The sequence below is a fragment of the Oncorhynchus gorbuscha genome, linkage group LG11 (genome assembly GCF_021184085.1).
Source record: "Oncorhynchus gorbuscha isolate QuinsamMale2020 ecotype Even-year linkage group LG11, OgorEven_v1.0, whole genome shotgun sequence".
Taxonomy (NCBI): Eukaryota; Metazoa; Chordata; class Actinopteri; order Salmoniformes; family Salmonidae; genus Oncorhynchus; species Oncorhynchus gorbuscha.
In genome coordinates, this window is record NC_060183.1 from 83,398,154 (window position 1) to 83,412,533 (window position 14,380).

The 14,380-nt window shown below is 43.3% G+C and overlaps 1 long non-coding RNA gene across 1 annotated transcript in view; it reads right to left on the reverse strand.

The window, feature by feature from the left end:
* Positions 1-6,485: 6,485 nt before the first annotated feature.
* The window catches only part of LOC123989563, a 13,034-nt gene continuing 5,139 nt past the window's right edge, over positions 6,486-14,380 (reverse strand). The window contains exons 2-3 of the long non-coding RNA XR_006830567.1: positions 11,799-11,906; positions 6,486-6,546 (exon numbers count right to left, since the gene is read on the reverse strand). This is a non-coding gene — a long non-coding RNA (uncharacterized LOC123989563). The remainder of the gene's footprint in view (positions 6,547-11,798; positions 11,907-14,380) is intronic.

The window sequence follows — 14,380 nt, forward strand, 5'->3', positions numbered from 1 at the left end:
TCTTCTTTATTTTGATATGCCACTTGTCTTACGAGAAGCTAAAATAATAATAATAATAATAATAATAATAATAATAATAATATATGCCATTTAGCAGATGCTTTTATCCAAAGCGACTTACAGTCATGTGTGCATACATTCTATGTATGGGTGGTCCCGGGAATCAAACCCACTACCCTGGCGGTACAAGCGCCATGCTCTACCAACTGAGCTACAGAAGGACCACTTTGTATGCTGATGATTGCACATTCTACACATCAGCAGCTACAGCCAGTGAGCTCACCGAAACTCTTAATCATTGTCAGAAGGAGTAATTAACAGTAAACTGGTCATAAATACATCTAAAAACCAAAGGCATTGTAGTAGGTTCAAAACATTCTCTTAGACTTCAACTGGTGTTGTACATAAAGGGTGTGTGACCATTGAACAACTTGGAGAAGCTGAACTCAACGTTGAATGGTCAGTTATCAAGTCATATTGACAAAGTTGTTGTGAAGATGGGGGAGAGGTATGTCTGTTGTAAAAAATATAAAAAATAAACCATCTGCGATTTTGACACAAAGATCCACTGTACTAGTTGTTTAGGCTCTGGACTTGTCCCATCTTGATTATTGTGCTGTAATATGGTCAGGTGCAGTAATGAAAGATCTAGCAAAGCTGCAGCTCAAAACAAAGCAACACGCCTAGTCAGTTAAGAACAAATTCTTATTTACAGTGACGGCCTAGGAACAGTGGGTTAACTGCCATGTTCAAGGGCAGAACGACAGATTTTCACCCTGTCGGCTCGGGGATTCGATCCAACAACCTGCCGGCCAGAACTAACATCTACAACATGCATCAATGTCTTTTACGGTTGAGGGTTGAGGAGAAATTGACTACTTTTGTCTTCCAGTCTTTCTTGGAAAACATTTGTGTGTCTATTTGCATACACTTTCAACAGACGTGCCAGATGGGTTTCTTCACTATGGCCAAACCAAAAAAAACAGATTTAATGCGTCCCTTAGTTATGTATAGAGCCGTGTCGTCGTGAATGCTCTGTCACCAAAAAAAAGCAGGTTTAACATTAAAAAAACAGTTAAATAACATCTTGATTCACAGCGCCTCTCTTCTATCTAAAAAATGTAATGTAACTGTACCGTATATAACAATATGTATATATGAATAGTGTGTAAATAGCTTTTTTTTAAATCTCTTGCTCTCTTGCCCCTTATTCTATTACATTTGATCGGCACTCTAAAATCTGTTTTTCCATTTCCGTGCTCAAAGCACTGAACTGAGCTGAGGAGAATGACCTGTATAAATGCAGACCAGCAATTAAATACATTTTCTGACAGCTCAACTACAGTAAGACATAATAACAATGATTCATATTGAAAACTTGTAACAGAGGTTCTCTATCATTTACTGTAAATGTTCATTGCCATGATAATAGATCAGATATCTGAGCTTGATTAGTTATTTAACTAGAGACCGTATTCGTAGAGTTATAAAAATAGGAGCGTTGATCTAGGATCAGATTATTATATTATATCAGCCTATTCAGAATAATCTATGTATAAAGGCAAAACTGATCCTAGTTCAGCTCTCTGATATGCTTTATGAACACTGGCCCAGGATATGTGTCACGCCCTGGCCTTAGTTATCTTTGTTTTCTTTATTATTTTGGTTAGGTCAGGGTGTGACGAGGGTGGTGTGTGTGTTTTGACTTATCTAGGGTTTATTGTACATCTATGGGGTTTTGGTATTGTCTAGGTAAATGTAGGTCTATGGTGGCCTGAATTGGTTCCCAATCAGAGGCAGCTGTTTATCGTTGTCTCTGATTGGGAATCCTATTTAGGTTGCCATTTGCCATTTTGTTTTGGTGGGTTATTGTCTATGGTTAGTTGCATGTCAGCACTCGTTAGATATAGCTTCACGTTCATTTTGTTGTTTTGTTTATTTAGTGTTCTTCGTTTTAATAAAAGAAGAATGTATTCCGATCAAGCTGCGCCTTGATCTCCTCGTTGGGAGTGTAACTGGTCAGGCACCGTGTTATGCAGAGATGCGCACGGTGTCTCCAGTGCGCTATTCTAGCCCAGTGCGCTCTATTCCAGCTCCTCGCATTTGCCGGGCTACAATGGGCTTCCAGCCAGGACGGATGGTGCCGGCTCAGCGCTCCTGGTCTCCAGTACACCTCCTTGGACCAGGATATCCTGTGCCGCCTCTGCACACTGTGTCTCGGAACTGGGGACCGTCGCTGGAGGTTCCGGACTGTGGCCCGTTGTTGGAGGTTCCGGACTGTGGCCCGTCGTTGGAGGTTCTGAACTGTGGCCCATCGTTGGAGGTTCCGGACTGTGGCCCGTCGTTGGAGGTTCTGGACTGTGGCCCGTCGTTGGAGGTTCCGGACTGTGGCCCGTCGTTGGAGGTTCTGGACTGTGGCCCGTCGTTGGAGGTTCCGGACTGTGGCCCGTCGTTGGAGGTTCCGGACTGTGGCCCGTCGTTGGAGGTTCCGGACTGTGGCCCGTCGTTGGAGTTTCCGGACTGTGGCACGTTGTAGACACCGTGCACTCCACTGCATAACACGGTGCCTGACCAGTACCATGCTCCCTTATGGTAAGCACAAGGAGTTGGCCTCAGGTCTCCAACCTGCCTCAGCCAATCTCCTCGTGTGTCCCCCCCCGAAATGTTTTACTGTGGCTGCCTTCTCGGGCTTCCGTGCTAACCGTGTCCCCTCGTATCATCACCGTTCCTCCTGCGCTATCTCCACCTGCTTCCATGACAGGGTCTTGTCCCTGCCATTACCTCCTCCCAGGTCCAGGATGTCCGCTCCTCATTAACCCGCTGCTTGGTCCTTTTGTGGTGGGTTCTTAGGTCACGTTCGTCGTAAGGATCGAACCAAGGTGCAGGGTGGTATGCGTACATTCTTCTTTATTAAAGAATGAAACACTGAACAAACCAACTAAATAACAAAACGAACCGTGAAGCTATATGGATAGTACAGACAGGCAACTAAACATAGGACAAGAACCAGCCAACACAAAAGGGAAAATGGCTACCTAAATATGATCCAATCAGAGACAACGATAAAAAGCTGCCTCTGATTGGGAACCATATCAGGCCACCATAAACAAACAAATTACCTAGACCTACAAAACCTTAGACATACAAAAACCTTACACAATACAAAAACTAGCATACCCATCCTCGTCACACCCTGACCTGACCAAAATATAAAGAAAAACAGAGATATCTAAGGTCAGAGCGTGACAGATCCACCTGGCACCTCCGCATTCACTGTTCACTGTGTGCAACAGATGCTAAACAGCACATTAATCCATGTTCTCCTGCAGGACTATATTAGCAGGGGAGACGCTACTTAGCGTTAGCTCGTTTCCCTTGACCTACAGTGATGAAGTAGCATTAGCACAGCGTTAGCTTGTTTCCCTTAGCCTACAGTGATGTTGTAGCATAAGCACAGCATTGGCCCGTTTCCCTTGACCTACAGTTATAAAGTAGCATTAGCACTTTTTCCCTTAACCTACAGTGATGAAGTCGCATTAGCACTTTTTCCCTTAACCTACAGTGATGAAGTCGCATTAGCACAGCGTTAGCTCGTTCCCCTTAACCTACAGTGATGAATTAGCATTAGCACAGCGTTAGCTCATTTCTTTTGACCTACAGGGATGAAGTAGCATTAGCATAGCGTTAGCTCGTTTCCATTGACCTACAGTGATGAAGACAAACAGTGTGCTAACGCAACTGGATCTAACTTCAGAAATTATTCAGTCTTTGAGATTTTCCACATTTTGTTGTGTTACAGCATGAATTTAAAATTGATTACATTTAGATTTTATTGTCATTAGCCTACACAGAATACCCCATAACATCAAAGTGGAATTAAAAGCTGAAATGTTTTGAGGTAATAATTATTTAACCCCATTTGTTATGTCAAGCCTAAATAAGTTCAGGAGTAATACTTTGCTTAACACAAGTCACACAAGTTGCATGCAATAATAGTGTTTAACATGACTACCTCTGTACACCCACACATACAATTATCTGTAAGGTCCCTCAGTCCAATAGTGAATTTCAAACACAGATTCAACCACAAAGATCAGGGAGGTTTTCCAATTCCTCATAAAGAAGGGCACCTATTGGTAGATTTTTTTTTTTACAAAAGCAGACATTGAATATCCATTTGAGCATGGTGAAGTTATCAATTACACTTTGGATGGTGTATAAATTCACCCAGTCATTACAAAGATACAGGTGTCCTTCCTAACTCAGTTGCCGGAGAGGAAGGAAACCGCTCAGAGTTTTCACAATGAGGCCAATGGTGACTTAAAAACAGTTACAGTTTAATGGCTTTGATAGATGAAAAGTGAGGATGGATCAACAACATTGTAGTTACTCCACAATACTAACCTAAAGGACAGAGTGAGAAGAAGGACGTCTGTACAGAATACAAATATTCCAATAGAACTAAAGTAATACTGCAAAAAAATGTGGCAAAGCAATTACGTTTTTTGTCCTAAATACAATGTGTTATGTTTGGGGCAAATCCATTACAACACATTACTGAGAATCATTCTCCATATTTTCAAGCATAGTAGTGACTGCATCATGTTATGGGTATGCTTGTAATTATTAAGGACTGGGGAGTTTGTCAGGAAAAAAAATAAACGGAATGGAGTTAAGTACAGGCTAAATCCTAGTAGAAAACCTGGTTCAGTCTGCTTTCCACCAGACACTGGGAGATGAATTCACCTTTCAGCAGGACAATAACCTACAACACAAGGGCACATATACACTGGAGTTGCTTACCAAGAAGACAGTGATTGTGCCTGGGTGGCTGAGTAACAGTTTTAACTGAAATCCACTTGAAAATCTTTGGCAAGACCTGAATATGAATATGATTCTCTAGCAATGATCAACAATCCATTCGACAGAGATTATAATGGGCAAATGTTGTACAATCCAGGAGTGGAACGCTCTGATCTGAGAGACTTACCCAGAAAGACTCACAGCTCTGAGAGACTTACACAGAAAGACTCACAGCTCTGAGAGACTTACCCAGAAAGACTCACAGCTCTGAGAGACTTACCCAGAAAGGCTGTAATCGCTGACAAAGATGTTGTACAATCTAGGAGTGGAAAGCTCTTAGAGACTTACCCAGAAAGACTCACAGCTCTGAGAGACATACACAGAAAGACTCACAGCTCTGAGAGACTTACCCAGAAAGACTCACAGCTCTGAGAGACTTACCCAGAAAGACTCACAGCTCTTAGAGACTTACCCAGAAAGACTCACAGCTCTGAGAGACTTACCCAGAAAGACTCACAGCTCTGAGAGACTTACCCAGAAAGGCTGTAATCGCTGACAAAGATGTTGTACAATCTAGGAGTGGAAAGCTCTTAGAGACTTACCCAGAAAGACTCACGGCTGTAATCGCTGACAAAGATGCTTCTACAAAAGTATTGACTCAGGGCTGTGAATACTTATATAAATTAGATATTTTCTGTATTTAATTTTTCAAAAAACATTTGCAAACACTTCTAAAATCATGTTTTCACTTTGTCATTATCGGGTATTGTGAAGATGGGTGAGAAAATGTTTTATCAAATCCATTTTGAAATCAGGTTGTAACACAACAAAATGTGGAACTGGTTAATTATGAATACTATGAATAGGTTCTGAAGGCACTGTAAACTACACCGCAAGACTTCTGAGTAACACCAAAGTACCAAGCGTGGCCAATATTATTGATTGTTTATTTACAAGCAAAACATGATGTGTGGAAGGAAATCATGTCAGAGGCTAGCTGGGAATAACAGGTGTGGATGGAACCATAAATAAATCCTGGTAGGAGGATGGCCAGAACCAAGAGGATATAATTAGTGAGAGACTCCTCCAACTGGGAATCAGGACTGGATTTGAGGATGACAGAAAAAGGTAGTTAACTGGTAGGCTGAAAGCAACTGTGAGAAAGGTTAACGATAGGCTGAAAGCAACTGTGAGGAAGGTTAACGATAGGCTGAAAGTAACTGTGAGGAAGGTTAACGATAGGCTGAAAGTAACTGTGAGGAAGGTTAACGATAGGCTGAAAGTAACTGTGAGGAAGGTTAACGATAGGCTGAAAGTAACTGTGAGGAAGGTTAACGATAGGCTGAAAGCCTAGGCTGAAAGTAACTGTGAGGAAGGTTAACGATAGGCTGAAAGTAACTGTGAGGAAGGTTAACGATAGGCTGAAAGTAACTGTGAGGAAGGTTAACGATAGGCTGAAAGCAACTGTGAGGAAGGTTAACCGTAACTACCTAGGCTTGTTCGTCCTGAAGTGGATGGGGTCTTTGTTCTTAGCCTGGATCCTGAAGTGGATGGGGTTCAGGTCCATCACCTGGGGGTCCACTCTCCACTGGCATTCTTAGCCCAGTCATCTAAGGCATGTTCTTATCCAGGTTCAGGTCCATCACCTGGTGGGTCAACACACAGAGGAAGACTGATTAACTCTCACAGTTACCCAGTCATCTATAGGCATGTTCTTATCCAGGGTGTAATACAGGATATAGCCTGGTAGAGAAACAACACACAGAGGAAAACTGATTAACCCTAACAGTTACCCAGTCATCTATAGGCATGTTCTTATCCAGGGGTAGTACATGATATAGCCGGTGTGTTAGAAAGATAACAACACAGAGAGAGTCTAAGTAACAACCTTTGACAATTACTATAGGAGTTGACAAGACAGCACAAAACAGATCTGTGACCAGGCTAGAGTTTTGTTCAATGTAGAATAAGATGTAGCCTGGCAGGTCACAAAGACAACACACCCGCTGCAACAACTGTTTTGGTTTACTTATCTTTTTAATTTTATGCTCTTAGTCATGTTCCAGGGAACATTACGTCATTCTATTGCACAAAGGCTGAGTCATGTAGTCTACAGACCTCTACATCACAACAGAATCAACAGGTAGCTGAGTCATGTAGTCTACAGACCTCTACATCACAACAGAATCAACAGGTAGCTGAGTCATGTAGTCTACAGTCTACAGAATCAACAGGTAGCTGAGTCATGTAGTCTACAGTCTACAGAATCAACAGGTAGCTGAGTCATGTAGTCACAACAGACAACAGGTAGCTGACATCACAACAGAATCAACAGGTAGCTGAGTCATGTAGTCTACAGTCTACAGAATCAACAGGTAGCTGAGTCATGTAGTCTACAGTCTACAGAATCAACAGGTAGCTGAGTCATGTAGTCTACAGACCTCTACATCACAACAGAATCAACAGGTAGCTGAGTCATGTAGTCTACAGTCGACAGAATCAACAGGTAGCTGAGTCATGTAGTCTACAGTCTACAGAATCAACAGGTAGCTGAATCATGTAGTCTACCATCGACAGAATCAACAGGTAGCTGAGTCATGTAGTCTACAGTCTACAGAATCAACAGGTAGCTGAGTCATGTAGTCTACATCACAACAGAATCAACAGGTAGCTGAGTCATGTAGTCTACATCACAACAGAATCAACAGGTAGCTGAATCATGTAGTCTACAGACCTCTACATCACAACAGAATCAACAGGTAGCTGAGTCATGTAGTCTACAGACCTCTACATCACAACAGGTAGCTGAGTCATGAAGTCTTCAGACCTCTACATCACAACATAATCAACAGGTAGCTGAGTCATCATGGTAGCTGAGTCATGTAGTCTTCAGAGTCACAGAATCAACAGGTAGCGGAGTCATGTAGTTCACAATCAGTGTTATTTTCATTGTTTACAAGTAAAATCACTAGAGACATTATACCCCAGGAGAGAATATGTGGAACACAACAAATGAATGAGCAGAGATGTACTGAATGACCTGGAAGGTATCAGGTTGATGAGCAGAGATAACCTGATACATTCCAGGTCATTCAGTACGACGAGCAGAGATAACCTGATACCTTCCAGGTCATTCAGTACGATGAGCAGAGATACCCTACAGGTCATTCAGTACGATGAGCAGAGATAACCTGATACCTTCCAGGTCATTCAGTACAACGAGCAGAGATAACCTGATACATTCCAGGTCATTCAGTACATTCAGACCTGATACCTTCCAGCAGAGATAAGCTGAGATAACCTTCCAGGTCATTCAGTACGATGAGCAGAGATAACCTGATACCTTCCAGGTCATTCAGTACGATGAGCAGAGATAACCTGATACCTTCCAGGTCATTCAGTACGATGAGCAGAGATAACCTACAGGTCATTCAGTACGATGAGCAGAGATAACCTGATACCTTCCAGGTCATTCAGTACGACGAGCAGAGATAACCTGATACCTTCCAGGTCATTCAGTACGATGAGCAGAGATAACCTGATACCTTCCAGGTCATTCAGTACGACGAGCAGAGATACCCTACAGGTCATTCAGTACAATGAGCAGAGATAACCTGATACCTTCCAGGTCATTCAGTATGACGAGCAGAGATAACCTGATACCTTCCAGGTCATTCAGTATGACAAGCAGAGATAACCTGATACCTTCCAGGTCATTCAGTACGACGAGCAGAGATAACCTGATACCTTCCAGGTCATTCAGTACGATGAGCAGAGATAACCTGATACATTCCAGGTCATTCAGTACGACGAGCAGAGATAACCTGATACCTTCCAGGTCATTCAGTACGACGAGCAGAGATAACCTGATACCTTCCAGGTCATTCAGTACGATGAGCAGAGATAACCTGCAGGTCATTCAGTACGATGAGCAGAGATAACCTGATACCTTCCAGGTCATTCAGTACGATGAGCAGAGATAACCTGATACCTTCCAGGTCATTCAGTACGATGAGCAGAGATAACCTGATACCTTCCAGGTCATTCAGTATGACGAGCAGAGATAACCTGATACCTTCCAGGTCATTCAGTACGACGAGCAGAGATAACCTGATACCTTCCAGGTCATTCAGTACGATGAGCAGAGATAACCTGATACCTTCCAGGTCATTCAGTACGACGAGCAGAGATACCCTACAGGTCATTCAGTACAATGAGCAGAGATAACCTGATACCTTCCAGGTCATTCAGTACGATGAGCAGAGATAACCTACAGGTCATTCAGTACGACGAGCAGAGATAACCTGATACCTTCCAGGTCATTCAGTACGACGAGCAGAGATACCCTACAGGTCATTCAGTACGATGAGCAGAGGTAACCTGATACCTTCCAGGTCATTCAGTATGATGAGCAGAGATAACCTGATACCGTCCAGGTCATTCAGTACGACGAGCAGAGATAACCTGATACCTTCCAGGTCATTCAGTACGACGAGCAGAGATACCCTACAGGTCATTCAGTACGACGAGCAGAGATAACCTGATACCTTCCAGGTCATTCAGTACGACGAGCAGAGATAACCTGATACCTTCCAGGTCATTCAGTACGATGAGCAGAGATAACCTGATCCCCTACAGGTCATTCAGCCTGGTATTTGACTGACTGTGTCCCAAAGGACTGACTGTGTTCCCACATAGTTAGTGAGGGGAGCAGGGAACAAGGAAACAGCATCCATCTACCACACACACAGTTCTGTCCGCAGGGAGCACTCTATTGGCCGTAGTCTGACTTCAGTCGGCATCAGGATCATTACTGGAGACTGATTTACAACATTGAGGAGAGGAGAAGGGTGGAGAGGAGAGGAGGAGGATGGGGGAGGGGGGAATAGGGGAGGAAAAGAGGGGGGTAAAGAGGGGGGTGGAGGAAGGAGGAAGAGGAGGGGGGAGGAAGAGGAATGGAGGGGGGAGAAGGGGGAGGGGGGGGAAGGAGGGTCTTCTAGGGAAGGGAAGTGCTTGGGTCCAGGGGGAGAGTGGAGGGGGCCCAGGAACAGTACTAGGATAAAGGGCCCAGGTGGAGAAGGAGAGGAAGGGAGACTAGATAAAGGGTCCAGGAGGACTATGGGTCTTCTATGGGAGAAGGGGAGGGTAGTGCTTGGGTCCAGGGTGGAGACAGTAACAGTACTATAGACTAGATAAAGGGCCCAGGGTGGAGACAGTACTATAGACTAGATAAAGGGCCCAGGGACTAGATAAAGGGTCCAGAGACAGTACTATAGACTAGATAAAGGGTCCAGGGTGGAGACAGTACTATAGACTAGATAAAGGGTCCAGGGTGGAGACTAGATAAAGGGTCCAGGGTGGAGACAGTACTATAGACTAGATAAAGGGCCCAGGGTGGAGACAGTACTACTAGACTAGATAAAGGGCCCAGGGTGGAGACAGTACTATAGACTAGATAAAGGGTCCAGACTATATAAAGGGTCCAGGGTGGAGACAGTACTATAGACTAGATAAAGGGCCAGGGTGGAGACAGTACAGTACTAGACTAGATAAAGGGTCCAGAGACAGTACTATAGACTAGATAAAGGGTCCAGGGTGGAGACAGTACAGTACTATAGACTAGATAAAGGGTCCAGGGTGGAGACAGTAACAGTACTATAGACTAGATAAAGGGTCCAGGGTGTAGACAGTACTATAGACTAGATAAAGGGTCCAGGGTGGAGACACTATAGACTAATAAAGGGTCAGGGTGGAGACAGTACAGTACTATAGACTATAAGGGTCCAGGGTGGAGACAGTAGACTAGATAAAGGGTCCAGGGTGGAGACAGTACTATAGACTAGATAAAGGGCCCAGGGTGGAGACAGTACTATAGACTAGATAAAGGGCCCAGGGTGGAGACAGTACTATAGACTAGATAAAGGGTCCAGGGTGGAGACAGTACTATAGACTAGATAAAGGGTCCAGGGTGGAGACAGTACTATAGACTAGATAAAGGGTCCAGGGTGGGAGACAGTAACAGTACTATAGACTAGATAAAGGGTCCAGGGTGGAGACAGTAACAGTACTATAGACTAGATAAAGGGTCCAGGAGACAGACTGACAGTACTATAGACTAGATAAAGGGTCCAGGGTGGAGACAGTACTATAGACTAGATAAAGGGTCCAGGGTGGAGACAGTACTATAGACTAGATAAAGGGTCCAGGGTGGAGACAGTAACAGTACTATAGACTAGATAAAGGGTCCAGGGTGGAGACAGTAACAGTACTATAGACTAGATAAAGGGTCCAGGGTGGAGACAGTAACAGTACTATAGACTAGATAAAGGGTCCAGGGTGGAGACAGTACTATAGACTAGATAAAGGGTCCAGGGTGGAGACAGTACTATAGACTAGATAAAGGGTCCAGGGTGGAGACAGTAACAGTACTATAGACTAGATAAAGGGTCCAGGGTGGAGACAGTAACAGTACTATAGACTAGATAAAGGGTCCAGGGTGGAGACAGTAACAGTACTATAGACTAGATAAAGGGTCCAGGGTGGAGACAGTACTATAGACTAGATAAAGGGTCCAGGGTGGAGACAGTACTATAGACTAGATAAAGGGTCCAGGGTGGAGACAGTACTATAGACTAGATAAAGGGTCCAGGGTGGAGACAGTACTATAGACTAGATAAAGGGTCCAGGGTGGAGACAGTACTATAGACTAGATAAAGGGTCCAGGGTGGAGACAGTACTATAGACTAGATAAAGGGTCCAGGGTGTAGACAGTAACAGTACTATAGACTAGATAAAGGGTCCAGGGTGGAGACAGTACTATAGACTAGATAAAGGGTCCAGGGTGGAGACAGTAACAGTACTATAGACTAGATAAAGGGTCCAGGGTGGAGACAGTACTATAGACTAGATAAAGGGCCCAGGGTGGAGACAGTAACAGTACTATAGACTAGATAAAGGGTCCAGGGTGGAGACAGTAACAGTACTTCTGTTCTTACCCATGATCCGTCCGTTAGTCTCCATGGGGGGTTGCCAGCTAATCAGAATAGCTCTGGGTCTCCCCTCACGACTGATTACCGTCAGGTCCTTGGGGGCGGAGCTGGGAGCTGTCAGCCAATCAGGATAGGAGAGAAACAGGAAGTAAGGGTCAGAGGTCAAGTTTATACCACAAACAACATCGGTCCTAATTCTGTCATCACGTCATCACACATTGATGCTGATTTGAGGCATAATTAATCCTGAGGTTGAATTAATCCTGAGGATTAATTAATCCTGAGGTTGAATTAATCCTGAGGTTGAATTAATCCTGAGGATTAATTAATCCTGAGGTTGAATTAATCCTGAGGTTGAATTAATCCTGAGGTTAATTAATCCTGAGGTTGAATTAATCCTGAGGTTTAATTAATCCTGAGGTTGAATTAATCCTGTCAGTACAGTAAACTGCCACAGCACAGGCTGCATTGTCCTTAAAGGTAGACTCTCTCAGTACAGTAAACTGCCACAGCACAGGCTGCATTGTCCTTAAAGGTAGACTCTGTGAAACGCCGTTGCTACGAGCAGCACCACAGATATTTAGACGAGAGAGATGCGAGACAGTCACACACAGTACTAAATCTGTACATGTGCACGGGTTCGCTTCACGCTGTTCACAGCCTGGTAGCCAGGGCATGAAAACAGAGGACAAGTTGAGCATCGCGCTTCACCGCTCTTCGTTGTCGCAGAAATGTACCCATGCTGTTTACTTTCTGTATCTATGTCTCATCGCGGCGTTTAATTGGCCAGACATAAAGGGGCCAATGGCAACCATCGATGGCAACCAGATGATCGCCAGCTGATCTGTCGTGAAACCATCAATGAGTGCTATATTCACCTACACGGCTGATCTCCGTTACAACCATTATTGGTCACCTGATTATCTCTCCCTACAAGATGATGTGGGTGTTATCTTTAGTCCTCCTTGTTACCAAAAGGCTGTTATGATACATTCAGCAGCTGGACAGCAGTTTCATCATTGGAATAGTTTCATCTTGCTTGTTGAGCAGACTTAGTGCGGGTTTAGCTATTTGACAATCATTTCCTCATTTACCACGGCAAATCTACTGCGGCAATTTACCCCGACACGTTGTAAACACGTTGTAAACACGTTGTAAACACGTTGTAAACACGATGTAAACACATTGTAAACACATTGTAAACATGTTGTAAACACATTGTAAACACGTTGTAAACACGTTGTAAACATGTTGTAAACACATTGTAAACACATTGTAAACACATTGTAAACACGTTGTAAACACGTAAACACATTGTAAACACATTGTAAACACGTTGTAAACACATTGTAAACACATTGTAAACACATTGTAAACACGTTGTAAACACGTTGTAAACACATTGTAAACACATTGTAAACACATTGTAAACACATTGTAAACACATTGTAAACACATTGTAATATTATTCTATTTGTTTCTGTTATTGTATTTCTGTTATTGTATTCTTGTATTTAAAAGAAAATGGTCTGACATGGTCATTTCTTATCAATTTCTTATGAAGAACAGAGGTACACTCCATATAAAATGTGTAACTATTTTAAAATAAAAAAATGTAACCTTTATTTAACTAGACAAGTCAGCATCGCCCAATTGTGCTATGGGACTCCCCAATCACGGCCAGTTGTGATACAGCCTGGAATTGAACCAGGGTGTCTGTAGTGATGCCTCAAGCACTGAGCTGCAATGCCTTAGACTGCTGCGCCACTCACTTCAACACTGTCTGCACCTGGGTCAAACCTTAAATCGTGGTCGTCTTTTTTCTGATGTTTATTTTTTGGTTGCCAGGTTGCTTTAACACACAGGTCCATGTGATCTCCAGTTGAATGCAATCCAATGGTAATGTTACACAGTGCTTCATTCCTCCTGCTGGTTGCAACGCTCCCCAGGAGACCTTCTAACAACACAGTCTGTTATTGGCTAAACAAAAGGGAATTGTAAAAAACCTGTCTTTCTGTAAGGAATCTGTGGACAGGCTTCCCTGATTGCAGCATAACTATATACTCCGAAAGGGTTCTTAGGCTGTCCCCATTAGGAGAACCCTTTTTAGTTCCAGGTAGAACCCTTTTTAGTTCCAGAAACCCTTTTTGGTTCCAGGTAGAAACCCTTTTTAGTTCCGGGTAGAACCCTTTTTGGTTCCAGGTAGAACCCTTTTTAGTTCCGGGTAGAACCCTTTTTGGTTCCAGGTAGAAGAAATATTTTGGATTCCTTGTAGAACCCTCTGTGGAAAGGGTTCTACCAGGAAGTGGAAAGGGTTCTACCTGGAACTAAAAAGGGTTCTACCAGGAACTAAAAAGGGTTCCTCAAAGGGTTCTCCTATGGGGACAGTGGAAGAACCCTTTTAGGTTCTAGACAGCATCTTTTTTTATGAGTGTATCTTGCACACGTTCTGAGACCATCACTTTCCGCTGAAAACAACTCAATTATGAAACTAAATTAAACATAAAAATCTTTGTTTTAAAAGTACTACCCCAGGACTTACAATCCAACAAACAGTTGGATTGGTTTTTATTTAAACGTTTTGTATT